At 44.8% G+C, this 12,645-nt stretch overlaps 1 non-coding gene across 1 annotated transcript; it reads left to right on the top strand.

The window, feature by feature from the left end:
• Positions 1–2,938: 2,938 nt before the first annotated feature.
• LOC136150399 (U6 spliceosomal RNA) lies at positions 2,939–3,042 on the top strand. The gene has a single exon (XR_010659830.1). It is a non-coding gene; the product is annotated as a U6 spliceosomal RNA (small nuclear RNA).
• Positions 3,043–12,645: the final 9,603 nt, after the last annotated feature.

Here is a 12,645-nt window from a genome sequence, read left to right as displayed (position 1 = left end):
CCCAACCACTGGACCACTGGGGAAGTCCAGAACTAGAGTTTTTAAGGGAGGAAGGAAGAAAGATGACTTCGAAGGAGTCATGGGGAATGAGGGAAACCAACACCCCACCCTCCACCTCCCAGCTCTGAGGTACTTGGAATATAAGAGAAAATATAGCTTTCTCTTAAGCAGGAAGCAGTATCTCAGGGGAGAGCTTGGTTTCTGTTAGGGCCAGAAAGTGGGGGGAGATTTCCAGAATTGGTAGAGTGGGAGTTCCAGAGAGCCCCGGGAGTGGGGAGGGTTTAGAAAAGGGAGGAGAGGGATTGGGTAGATTGGGACAAGTGTCTGAGTGATGGTGGCTCAACAATGACTTTCAGTGAATGATGCAACCAAGGGTGTGAGGCTCAGTGGTCTTTTAGAAGAAGGGAAATTAGTCCAGACTGGGTTGATGAAGATTTATTTGCCTTTTCCCCCCAAAACATTTTATTATGAAAAATTTCAAATATATAGAAAATTTTAAAAAGAATTGCATGTGAATTTTCACATACCTGCCACTGAGATTCTACATTTCATTCTGCTTAATCACGTATCTATGCATCTCTCACTTTCTCTCCCCGTCGATCCATCCATCCATCCATCCACCCGCCCACCTATTCATCTATCCCTCCATTTAAAAATTTTTTGAGGGAATTCCCTGGCAGTACAGTGGTTAGCAACCCACTCCAGTATTCTTGCCTGGAGAATCCCATGGACTGAGGAGCCTGGAGGGCTACAGTTCATAGGGTCACATGGAGTTGGACATGACAGAAGCAACTTAGCATGCGTGCATGCACAGTGGTTAGCACTCTATGCTTTCACTGCTGTAGGCCTGGGTTCAATCCCTGGTTGGGAACTAAGATCCTGCAAGCCACATGGCATGGATAAAACAAAAAACAAACAAAAAGAGAAAGAATTCTTAAACCCTTTCAAGGAAAATTGCAGACATTAACGTAATTTACCCCTAAACACTTTAGGATGTATATAACTAACTGAAGTTCAATAACTGTTTATCTTGTCCTGCCAGGCTCCTCTGTCCATGGAAGTTTCCAGACAAGAATACTGGAGTGGATTGCCATTTCCTTTTCCAGGGGATCTGCCCTACTCTGGGATTGAACCCTCCTCTTTTGCATCTCCTACATTGACAGGCAGATTCTTTACCACTGAGTCCCCTGGGAAGCCTGTAAAAAAGGCACAAATCTTAATTACATTAATACATTAGGTGAATTTTGACAGATACCTATACCTATAAAACTCAAACCTCTATCAAGATACAGTACATCACCATCACCCCAGAAAGTTCTCTATTTTCCTTCATAGTGGGTCCCTTCCTCTCCCCACCTAGGTATTTTCCCCATCATAGATTAGTTTTGCCTGTTCTAATACTTCATATAAATAAAATCATATTATAGGTACTCTTCTATGTCTAGTTTTCCCTCTTGGCAAAATGGGAGATTCATTCATGATGTTGTATGTATTGGTAGTTAATCCCATTTTATTGCTAAGTCATGTCCCATTATATGATTATAACAGAAGAATTATGTATTATTCTGTTGATAGTCACTGGAGCTATTTCTAGTTTTCAGAGATTATGAAGAAAGTGTCTATGAACATTTTTGTATGAGTTGTTTTGAGGACATATACTTTCATTTCTCTTAGTTAAATAGCTAGAAATGAAACTGCTGGATCATAGGTGGCTTTTGTTTTAAGAAACTGCTAGATCTTTATCCAAAGTGGTTGTACCATTTTATATCCTTACCAATAATGTCTGAGAGTTCTGACTGCTCCACCTCTTTGTCAACATTTGATGTTGTCAGTCTTTAATTTTAGTTATTCTGGTAGGTGTGTATTGGTGGTGTTGAGGGTTTTATTTTGCATTTTCTTGATGATGAATGATGTTAAGCAGTTTTTTGTGTGCTTCTTCCTTTATGAAGTTTTTATTCAAATCTTTTGTCTATTTAAAACACTGGGATTTTATTTTTTATTGTGTTGTAGGGATTCTTTACATATTCTGCAAGTCCTTTGTCAAATACATTTTGCAAATATTTTCTCACAGCCTAAGTCTTGTCTAGGCTTCCCTTGTGGATCAGCTGGTAAAGAACCCGTCTGCAGTGTGGGAGACCCAGGTTTGATCCCCAATTTGGGAAGATCCCCTAGAAAAAGGAATAACTACCTTCACAGCATTCACTTCATGGCACATAGTTGGGTGAACAATGGAAACAGTGACAGACTTTATTTTTGGGGTCTCCAAAATCACTGCAGATGGTGACTGCAGTCATGAAATTAAAAGACACTTGCTCCTTGGAAGAAAAGTTATGACCAACCTAGATAGCATAATAAAAACCAGAGACAGTACTTTGTCAACAAAGGTCTGTCTAGTCAAAGCTATGGTTTTTCTAGTAGTCATGTTTGGATGTGAGAGTTGGACTATAAAGAAAGCTGAGCGCTGAAGAATTGATGCTTTTGAACTGTGGTGTTGGAGAAGACTCTTGAGAGTCCCTTGGACTGCAAGGAGATCCAACCAGTCCATCTTAAAGGAAATCAACCCTGAATATTCATTGAAAGGACTGATGCTGAAGCCGAAACTCCAATACTTTGGCCACCTGATGCGAAAAACTGACTCATTGGAAAAGACCCTGATGCTGGGGAAGATTGAAGGCAGGAGGAGAAGGGGACGACAGAGGATGAGATTGTTGGATGGCATCACCGACTCAATGGACATGAGTTTAAGTAAACTCCGGGAGTTGGTGATGGACAGGGAGGCCTGGTGTGCTGCGATTCATGGGGTTGAAAAGAGTCAGACATGACTGAATGACTGAACTGACAGAGGTCTTGTCTATACTACACCAAATGGTGTATTTTGATGAGCAGATTTTATTTTTGTGAAGTCTAATTCTTTAAACTTTTAAAAAGTAATCATTTTATGCTCACTTTGGTAGCACATATACTAAAATTGAAATGATAGTGAGATTAGCATGGCTCCCGAGCAAGGGTGACACGCAAATTCGTGAAGGATTCCATAACTTTAAAAAAGTTATTTCTTTCTATGATCTTTTTAAAGATACCTTTGCCTACCTCCAAGTCTCAAAGATATTCTCTTGTATTTTCTTCTAGAATTTTAACTTTTGATTGAGGTCTAAGATTCATTACAAATCAATTTTGTGAATGGTGTGAGTGAGGGGATAATTATTTTTTTATATTAATTTTCAGTTGTTCTCAAATGAATCATTAAAAAGACTTCCCTTTTCCCTTTGGATTGCTTTGGTGACTTTATTAAAAAAATCAAATGTTTGTTTAATTGTGGGTCTATTTCTGTTTTCTATTCCATTGTCATTTATCTTCATGATAATGTTGCAATATCTCAATTGCTGTAGTCTTATAATTCACAATGACAGGTGGCAAATTCTCCACTTTGTTCTTCCTTTCAAGATGCTTTGGATATTCTATGTCCTTTGCATTTCCATAAAAATTTTAGAATCAACACGTCAATTTTAGGAAAGAATCTGCTGGGATTATGATTGAGTTTGAGTTGCATCTAAAAATCATTTTGGAGGGAACTGACATCTCAATAATATCAAGTCTTCCAATCCATGAATATAGCACTCCATTTCTTTAGGACTTCTGGAATTTCTCTCAGCAATGTATCTTTTTTTTTTTTCCTCAGCTGTATTTTGTAGACTTCAGTGCTGAGGTCTTACACATAATTTGTGAAATTTTTCCCAAAGTAGTTAATGTTGTTTTAAAAAATTCTATTGCAAGGATTTCCCTGGTGGTCCAGTGATTGGGACTCTGTGCTTCCACTGTAGGGAGCCAGGGTTCGATCCCTGGTTGGGGAACTAAGATCAAAAGGTTAAGGTTGTATGAGGTTAGTCATCCTAAGGAGATACAGCAGCTTGCTGAAGAAGGCATGGTGGAGAGGTAGAAAGAACCAGGTTCCTGATAGATTATATTGTTAAGCTGCTGAATTTACTAACCTAGAACTGTCCTAACTCTGAATTTGTCTTTAGATGACATAATATATTGCCTGTATTTTAGGGGGAAAAAAAAAAAAAAAAAGGTTATGATCACAGCCAAAAAAAAAAAAAAAAAGCTACTGCAAATGGAAAATTTTCAAATTTCATTTTCCATTGTTGGCAGCAGAGCTGAGTGCCAGAACAGTGACAGAAAAGACAACCCACAGAAGATCCTAGGTGTGGGAAATGGGGGTAGGGCGGTGCTGTTTATTTACAGGGGATTGCAGAGGGTCTGAGAGGGTCAAGAGTACTGTGGCCAAGTAATGGGAGGAAGAGAGGCACAATACGGCGTGGAAGACTGACTTCCTCTCTCGGTCCTGTTCCTGAGAAGGGATGTCCTTCCTTAATACCCTCCTGGGAAGGGAAGGCAGGGCAGTGCCAAGCAGCCTTGGGAAATTGCTCTTCTGTTCTCCCCCCACCATCATTCAACTAGCCCTCTTGTGGGGCTGCTGCCTCTATGGCCTGGGCTGAGCCTGGCCCTTTGTGGACAGGTAAGCTGGCCTTGGTGGTATGAGTGGCATATTCTGCCCTCTCTATGAGAAAATGGGTCTTTCGCTGGCCCAGCCGGCAGGGAGGAGAGAGAGGCCAAAATACCTGGGATTTAATCTGCTCAAAACTGCCAAACCTCTGGGCTGGCTTTCCCAGGGCTGCCCCCACCCTCAATGGCTTCTCCAGCCCCATTTCTCCATGTCGCCCCACCCAATTATTAAGTCAGCTGCCCACACCTCTCACAAGGGCCAAAACTTCCAACTCGTGCCCTGAGGAAAGATTTCAAAGATTTTTTTTTTTTTCCAAGGAGAAAACTGGACAAACCCAAGCTCCACCCGTCCTGGGTCTTGTCCCTGTTTTGTGGGGAAGGTTGTGGGAAGGGCGGGAGGCACGGGAGCTGCCCATTTGCTGGGCAATAGGGCTGTGGGTGGGGGACAGCGGCAGTGCTGAGGAGGGGAGCCATCACCCCTCTGTACTCCCCACAGTGCTCCCAACTCCCCTTCAAAGGAAGGTATACTTCCTTTAAGGGCTTCCCTGATAGCTCAGTTGGTAAAGAATCCGCCTGCAATGCAGGAGACCCGGGTTCGATTCCTGGGTCAGGAAGATCCTCTGGAGAAAGGATAGGCTACCCATTCCAGTATTCTTGGACTTCCCTGGTGGCTCAGCTGGTAAAGAATCTGCCTGCAATACCGGAGATCTGGCTTTGATCCTGGCTTGGGAAGATCCCCTGGAGAAGGAAAAGTGTACCCATTCCAGTATTCTGGTCTACAGAATTCCATGGACTTTATAGTCCATAGGGTCCCAAAGAATTGGACACGACTGAGTGACTTTCACTTTCAAGACAGTGCTGGGGGTTCACTGGTGGCTCAGTGGTAAAGAATCTGCCTGCCAATGTAGGAGACTCAGGTTTGATCCCTGGGTCAGAAAGATCCCCTGGAGAAGGAAGTAACAACCACTCCAGTGTTCTTGCTGGGAAATCCCATGGAGGGAGGAGCCTGGCGGGCTACAGTCCATGGGGTCGAAAAGAATTGGACACGAAGGAAATGGCAACCCACTCCAATACCCTTGCCTGGAAAATTCCATGGATGGAGGAGCCTGGTGGGCTATAGTCCATGGGGTCACCAAGAGCCGGACATTACTGAGCAACTTCACTTCACTCACTTATTGACTAAAAACAACAAATTGCTATAACAAGTAACCTCCACCCCACCCCCACAAATGCAGTGTGTTTCTATCTCACTTGCGTATAGTTTATAGCATTTGGTTTGTAGGTTCTTCCACACAGGAGTTTAGAGACCAGGATTTTTGCATTTTGAGGCTCTACCATCCCCTGGCCTGTCACCCTTGGCACCACTCTGGTGGGAGGGGAAGAAGCCCTGCAAAATGCAGAACCATTTCTCAAAAGTCTTGGCACATGTGATACACACACTTCTGCTCACAGTCTATTGGCAGGAATCTGTCTGGGATTGAGATGTAAGGGAGCCCGGGAAAAGTGGTCCCTGGCTCTGCAACTGTTTCCCAGTGATGGCATGACACTGGAAGGGAAAGCCTGAATTTTGCTGGCCCTGCCACTGAGTCCTACTGCATTTAGAAAATCTGTTTATTCACTTGGCTGTGCCAGGTCTTAGATACGGCTCTCAGGATCTTTGATTTTCATTGTGGCACTCATGTTCTTTAGTTGGGATCTAGAGTCACAGCAAGTGAATTCTTAATTGCAGCTCCTGGGATCTAGTTCTCTGACCAAGGATCGAACCAGGTCCCCCTGCATTGGGAGTGCAGAGTCTTAGCTATTGGACCATCAGGGAAATCCCTAGTCCCATTGCCTTGTCCCACCAGTCTTTCTTTTTAAACTGTAGAGGGCTGTTTGTATGTGAAGGGTTATTCCCCACCCCATCCCCAACTTGGGCTCCTCATGGCTTCCTCTCTCTCTGACGTCACTTTCCGCCTCACTCAGCCACCCCAAGTTCCCCTCCTTCTAAGACACTTGCCTAAATCTAACCTCCTCCACGAAGCCTTTCAGGGACTTTAATATCCACGCTGAAGTCTTCCATTCTCTGAGGATTTCATTTGCTGTAAACTTGAGCAAGAATGATTGGGGGGACATCTCCCCCTTTCTTAAACCTGATCTTAATGTTTGGAATTCCTTTAAATGAAGGCCAAGACTTTCTGCCCACAACCAACACCGAGGCTTCAGATATGTGTACCCTTGGGAGAGGGGACAGAAGTATCACACCCTCCAATCCTTATAAGTTCTTCAAGAAGGTATGAAGGAGAGCAAGGGGACCCTTGGCTGAGCAGAGAAGGGGACCAGTTAGAGAAAGGGAGGTTACCAGGCCTGATGCAAGCTTTGACGGTGTCTCAGCTATATTTTTCGTTTTGAAGTTATTTTTTTGTTGTGGACCATTTTATAAGTCTTTATTGAATTTGTTACATATCGCTTCTGTTTCATGTTTTAATTTTTTGGCCACTAGGCATGTGGTCTTTTAGTTCCTTGACAAGGGATTGAACCTGCACTTCTGGTGTTGGAAGGCGAAGTCTTAACCACTGGACTGCCAAGGAAGTCCCCTCAGCTATGTTTTTCAATCATCATATATTGAGGATCTTCCAGTTTATAAACAAAAGGAGACTAATTAAATAGTCATTTATTTATTTATTTAGGCTGCACTCTGCGGCTTACAGGATCTTAGTTCCCTGGCCAGGGGTGGGACGAGGGCCCATGACAGTGAAAGCGCTGAGTTGTAACCACTGGACCACCAGGGGGATTCCCCCCAAGTACTGTCATTTATGAGTGCTTACCACGTGCCAGGCATAGCAAAGCACTGTGCAATGTCGGCCGATCTTCCCAACAATCTAATGAGGTAAGGACTCTTATTTTGTCCCCATTTTGCAGGCAAGGAAAGCAAAATTCAGAGAAATGAAATGTCCCCAGGTCACATGTAGTTGTTCAGTCACTAAGTCGTGTCTGACTTTTTGCGACCCCATAGACTGCAGCACGCTGGCCTTCCCTATCCATCTGTATCTCCCGTGGTTTGTTTAAACTCATGTCCATTGAGCCAGTGATGCCTTCTCATCCTCTGTCACCCACTTCTCCTCCTGCCTTCAATCTTTCCCAGCATCAGGGTCTTTTCCAGTGAGTCAGTTCTTCGCGTAAGGTGGCCAAAGTATTAGAGCTTCAGCTTCATCATCAGTCCTTCCAATGAATATTCAGGGTTGATTTCCTTTAGGATTGAGTGGTTGGATCTCCTTACATCCAAGGGACTTTCAAGAGTCTTCGGCAGCACCACAGTTCAAAAGCATCAACTTTTTGGTGCTCAGCCTTCTTTATGGTCCAACTCTCACATCCATACATGACTACTGGAAAAACCATAGCTTTGACTATATGGACCTCTATCAGCAAAGTGATATCTCTGCTTTTTAATATTCTGTCTAGGTTTGTCATAGCCAGGTCACATAGCTAGTGAATAGAAAGTTGGGCTGAAGCCTAGGTAAACAACTTCACAGTCTGTGAATTCCCTTATGCCTCTTTTTCCTGGGATACCCATGTGGCAGAGGTGCTTCAGGCAAACCAAATAGCCATGTGCTCCCCCTTACTTCCCAGCCTTGCTAGCAGCAGGCTGGGGCCATGTGACTAACTCTGATCAATGGGGTATGGATGGAAGTGAAGTGTGTCATATCCGGACCAAGGCATTTAGTGCTGGTATCCGACACTCCTATTCTCTCTTTTCCTTTAGAGATGACTACAGCGGCCATGGCTTGAAGTGGAGGAGCCACTAGGAGGAAGCAGCCTGGATCTGTCTTCATTGTACTAAAGGCAGCTGGTCTGGAGAGCTGTCCCAGCTGCAGCACCTCTGTGTGAATGCGAAATCTGCCTCTGTTGCATTAAGCCACTGCGATTTGGAGATTAATGTGTTACCACAGCATGCCATAGGCTTTCCTCTCTAATACACAAGACAGGACACCAAATATATCACTGTTCACCCCATTGGCTATTGACAACATAGTCTCCCCAGATAGTTTATTTATTTATTTATGGCTGCGCTGGTTCTCTGTTGCTGTACATGGGCTTTCTCTAATTGTGGCAAGTGGGGGCTACTCTTCCTTGCAGTGCTAGGGTTTCTCATTTTGATGGCTTCTCTTGTTGCAGAGCACCAGGTCTAGGCACGTGGGCTTCAGTAGTTGCAGTTGTGGCTCCTGGGTTTAGTTGCCCCGCAGCATGTGGGAACTTCCCGGACCAGAGATCAAATGTTGTCCACTGCACCAGCAGGTAGATCCTCAACTAGTGGACCACGAGGGAGGTCCCAGATATTTTGTTTTGTGAATGGTATTGTGCTCAGAGTAAGAATGATTGTCCAAAGGCAAGCTCTTAGAAGCAGATGGGAGAATCTAAGGGTCTTCGTGAGCCCCCTGAGCAGCAGGGGCCCCTGGGCCTGGCCTCTTTCTCTGGTTTCCTCCCCTGCCCAGCATCAGGCTTCTCTCCCCGTTGCTAGTCTCCAAAGCTGCCTTTGGCACAGCCTCGGTCTCCACCCCCAGCAGACAGCTTCCAGAAGCAAAAGCCCAGACACCACTGGCTCCTCTCCAGATGCTGGCCAAAGTGCCTGGAAGTTGCTCTGAGCCTCACATTGTCTTTGAGATGTATCCCTGGGGAGCCAGAGCTCTCGCAATCAGGGCAATCACCGCTTTCTGCCTCCTGCAGACCGGGAACCACGGGCTGGGTGTGGCAGGCAGGAAGCTCAGGGCAGGGCTGCCCACTTTTAGTTCAGACCTGGGGGAAAAGTGGGGGTTTCAGGGCACTGGGCTGGCTCCTGGCTGGAGTGGGAACAGCCAGGACAGTGAGAGCGTTCACTCCTCATGCAGTTCTCAAACACTCATCTCTGAGCATCTCTGTGGGTCTGGCCCTATGCTTAGTGCTGTGGGAGCACAGAGGCCAGAGGTCCTGGCTCCTGCCTCCCAGGAGCTTGCATGCTGTAGGCTCAAGTAGGACATTAGCTACTAGAAAACCAGAGCACCAGGGAGTAAATCAGTCTGGGAGTTTTCAGTTGCTAGTAACATGACCTCTGGAGAGAAACTATTGAGTGCTTCTCACTTCTGAAACAATTCAGTTTCAAATGTTATTTTCTGAAATGTTACTTTTTGAAATATATGTGTGGTGTGTGTGTATGCCAAAATTAACACTGACTCTAGATTTTCTGATTGCAAAATTCTAAAGTTTATCAAAGCTCAAATCTTTTCCTTTCTTTATCTGTTGGTTCCCTAAGTTAGCTAGTGCCTTAAGTCCATGTTTTAAGTTATCCAAACTGAATCAGTATCAAGAAAGAAATATTTTGTCCCTATATCCAAAGAGATTCCAGCTTCAGGTTTGGCTGGATCCAGGTCCTTATTACATGTCATGTGAACTCTGCATGGTTTTGCTTTCTCTATTTTGGCTTTATTCTTAGGGATGCTCATACTCCTAGGACCACATTCTGATTGTCAGTCCCACTTGAAAGAATGGGTCCATTTCCTGGCCACACCAGAAAAGCCCTTATTTAACAGACTTTGAGTGGGTCTCAGGCCCATCCCTGAACCAGTCTCTGTACTGGTCAGTGGTGGTAATGGGAGTGGCTTGAGAGAAAATGTAATGCTCTGACTCCTCTCTGGATCCTGGGGTGGTTAGCTTCTTCTGAATCGCATGACTGAAGCTCATGGATACAAGATTTCCCACAGAAGACTAGGGTGTTATGATCAGAAGGAAGATAGATGCTGAACAGGATAACAATCCATACTTACTGCTGGTGGGGTGATGGAATATGCCCTCAGAGATGTATGAACCAAGGGCTGTGAGAATTCAGAGAGGGAGATGTCATCTGCAGTTAAAGACATCAAGGAAGGATTCATGTAGACTGGGCCTTGAAGGATGACCAGAGTTTGAGTGTTGGATCTGGGGGAATGGGGAAGAAAGAGCATTCTGAACACAGGGAACAATGTGAGCAGAAACCTGGAGGCAAGCACAGAGAAGAGCCGGAACCGAAGCTGGAGAAGGGAAAGGCTTTGAATGCCAAACAAAGGAGTGTAGATTGAATTAGGGAGATATTAATGGATATTCAGGAGCTGAGGCTGGGTCATCAGATCTGAGCTGCTGAGAGCTGATACTAGAGGTCCCAGTGGCCCTGACCCTGTGCTCCACCCCCTGCCCCTCCCCCCTGGGCTATCTTGGTGTCCATAGATCCCTCTTCCTTTAGTTCAGCTCAGATAGGCCTGGAGTTTTCCAGTAGAAATGCTTCCTCAGAAGGAAAGTGAAAGCACAAAGTGTGATTATGGAGTAACCCTGCAGATTTTCATGCTCTCCAGCATCCAGTCAAAAGTGGGGTTTGTAATTCTTGTCAAACCTGTGTTTGAATTCCTCCTCTCTCCCTGGGGATAAGTCACATAACCTCCCTGAGCCTCCATTTCTTCTCCTGAAAAATGGAATGAGCAGGGACTTCCCTGGTGGTCCAGTGGTTGAGAATATACCTGCCAGTGCAGGGGACATGGGCTCGATCCCTGATCTGAGAAGATTCCACATGCTGCAGAGTAACTGAGCCTGCATGTCACAGCTGTAGAGCCTGTTGTTCTGCAACAAGAGACACCACCGCAATGAGAAGCCCAGACACCGCAACAAGAGAAAGCTGGCACAGCAACAAAGACCAAAGCAGCCACAAACTAGTTATTAATTAATTAAAAAATAAAGGCAATAAGTTTTAAAAATATATGAAACAAGTAAGTCCCATCTCACAAGATTGGTAGGAGGATTAAATCGGACGCTGTATGTCACATATGGGGTACACAGGGTCTGCAATGATGATGATTAAGATGATGAAGGAGATGAAAGGACCAACCAGGGAGGAAGGAAATACCAGCACAGTCCAGTCTCTTGAAGAGCTCTTAGCTTGGCGTGTGAGTGAGGCTGTGTCATCAGGCTGGGCAGATGCAGATGAAGGGTGGCCAGGACAGTGTGGAGGAGTGAAAAGCAGCCTCAGCCTCAGCCCTTGCTCTTGAACTTTGCCTACTCTTTGCCCTGCTGGGGTCAGGGAACCCGAATGAGAACACATCATTGGGTCATCCTTCTTGTGTATCCTCAAGTTAAGGGAAGGGCTCTGGTCATGGCAGAGGGCCCTGGAAAGTCAGGTTGTGCTGATACTGCCCCAGTGGGTCTCCTCTGGGCCTCAGTTTACCCCATTGGTTAGGGGATACTGGTCAGTCTCTTTGGGGTCCCAGGGCAGCCAGAGGAGCAAGCTTCCAACAGGATTTCTACGAATCTCAGGATGGCTGGAAAAGGCCTGAAGGATGAGATGAGGCTGGTGAGGAAGGGCAGGGGGATAAAAGCTCAAGCCAGGGTCACCAAGCTTTACTGATTCCCCTCTCAGCAAAATAATTTGAAGATGTATCCCCAAAATATATTTATTTACTTATTTATATCAGTGACATACATTACTGTACTAATATATTCTGCCCACTATAAAATATACATAAAATGAAGAACTTAAAGAATTATCAATAGGAAAAAAACAAACTATGACCATTCATACAACAGACTACTACAAGAATGAGGTCTTACAACTCAATACTAAGAAGATAGCTAAGTTGAAAAATGAACAAAAGATGTGAATATACATATTGTAAAAAAAGAGATATGAATGGCTAATAAACATATGAAAATGTTCAATTTTATTTACCATTAGGGAAGTGCATTTTTACGGGATCTTAGTTCCCCAACTAGGGATTAGGATCTTAGTTCCCCAACCAGGGATTGAACCCGAGTCCTTGCAGCGAAAGCATGGGATCCTAACCACTGGACTTCCAGGGAATTCCCAGTGAAATGTAATTGAAAATCACATGAGATAACCTGCACATCTTCTGCCATGAAGAGGTGAAGTGAAAGTCACTCAGTCACAACCGACTCTTAGCAACTCCATGGACTACACAGTCCATGGAGCCCTCCAGGTCAGAATACTGGAGTGGGTAGCCATTCCCTTCTCCGGGGGATCTTCCCAACCCAGGGATTAAATCCAGGTCTCCCTCATTGCAGGCAGATTCTTTACTAGCTGAGCCACCTGGGAAGCCCCATTGTCTTCTTCAAAAAGACAAATGACAGCAAGCGTAGAGGATGTGG

This window comes from Muntiacus reevesi, chromosome 18, assembly GCF_963930625.1.
Source record: "Muntiacus reevesi chromosome 18, mMunRee1.1, whole genome shotgun sequence".
NCBI classification, from domain to species: Eukaryota; Metazoa; Chordata; class Mammalia; order Artiodactyla; family Cervidae; genus Muntiacus; species Muntiacus reevesi.
Note: the sequence above shows the minus strand (reverse complement) of the source record. Positions and strands in the feature narration are given on the sequence as shown.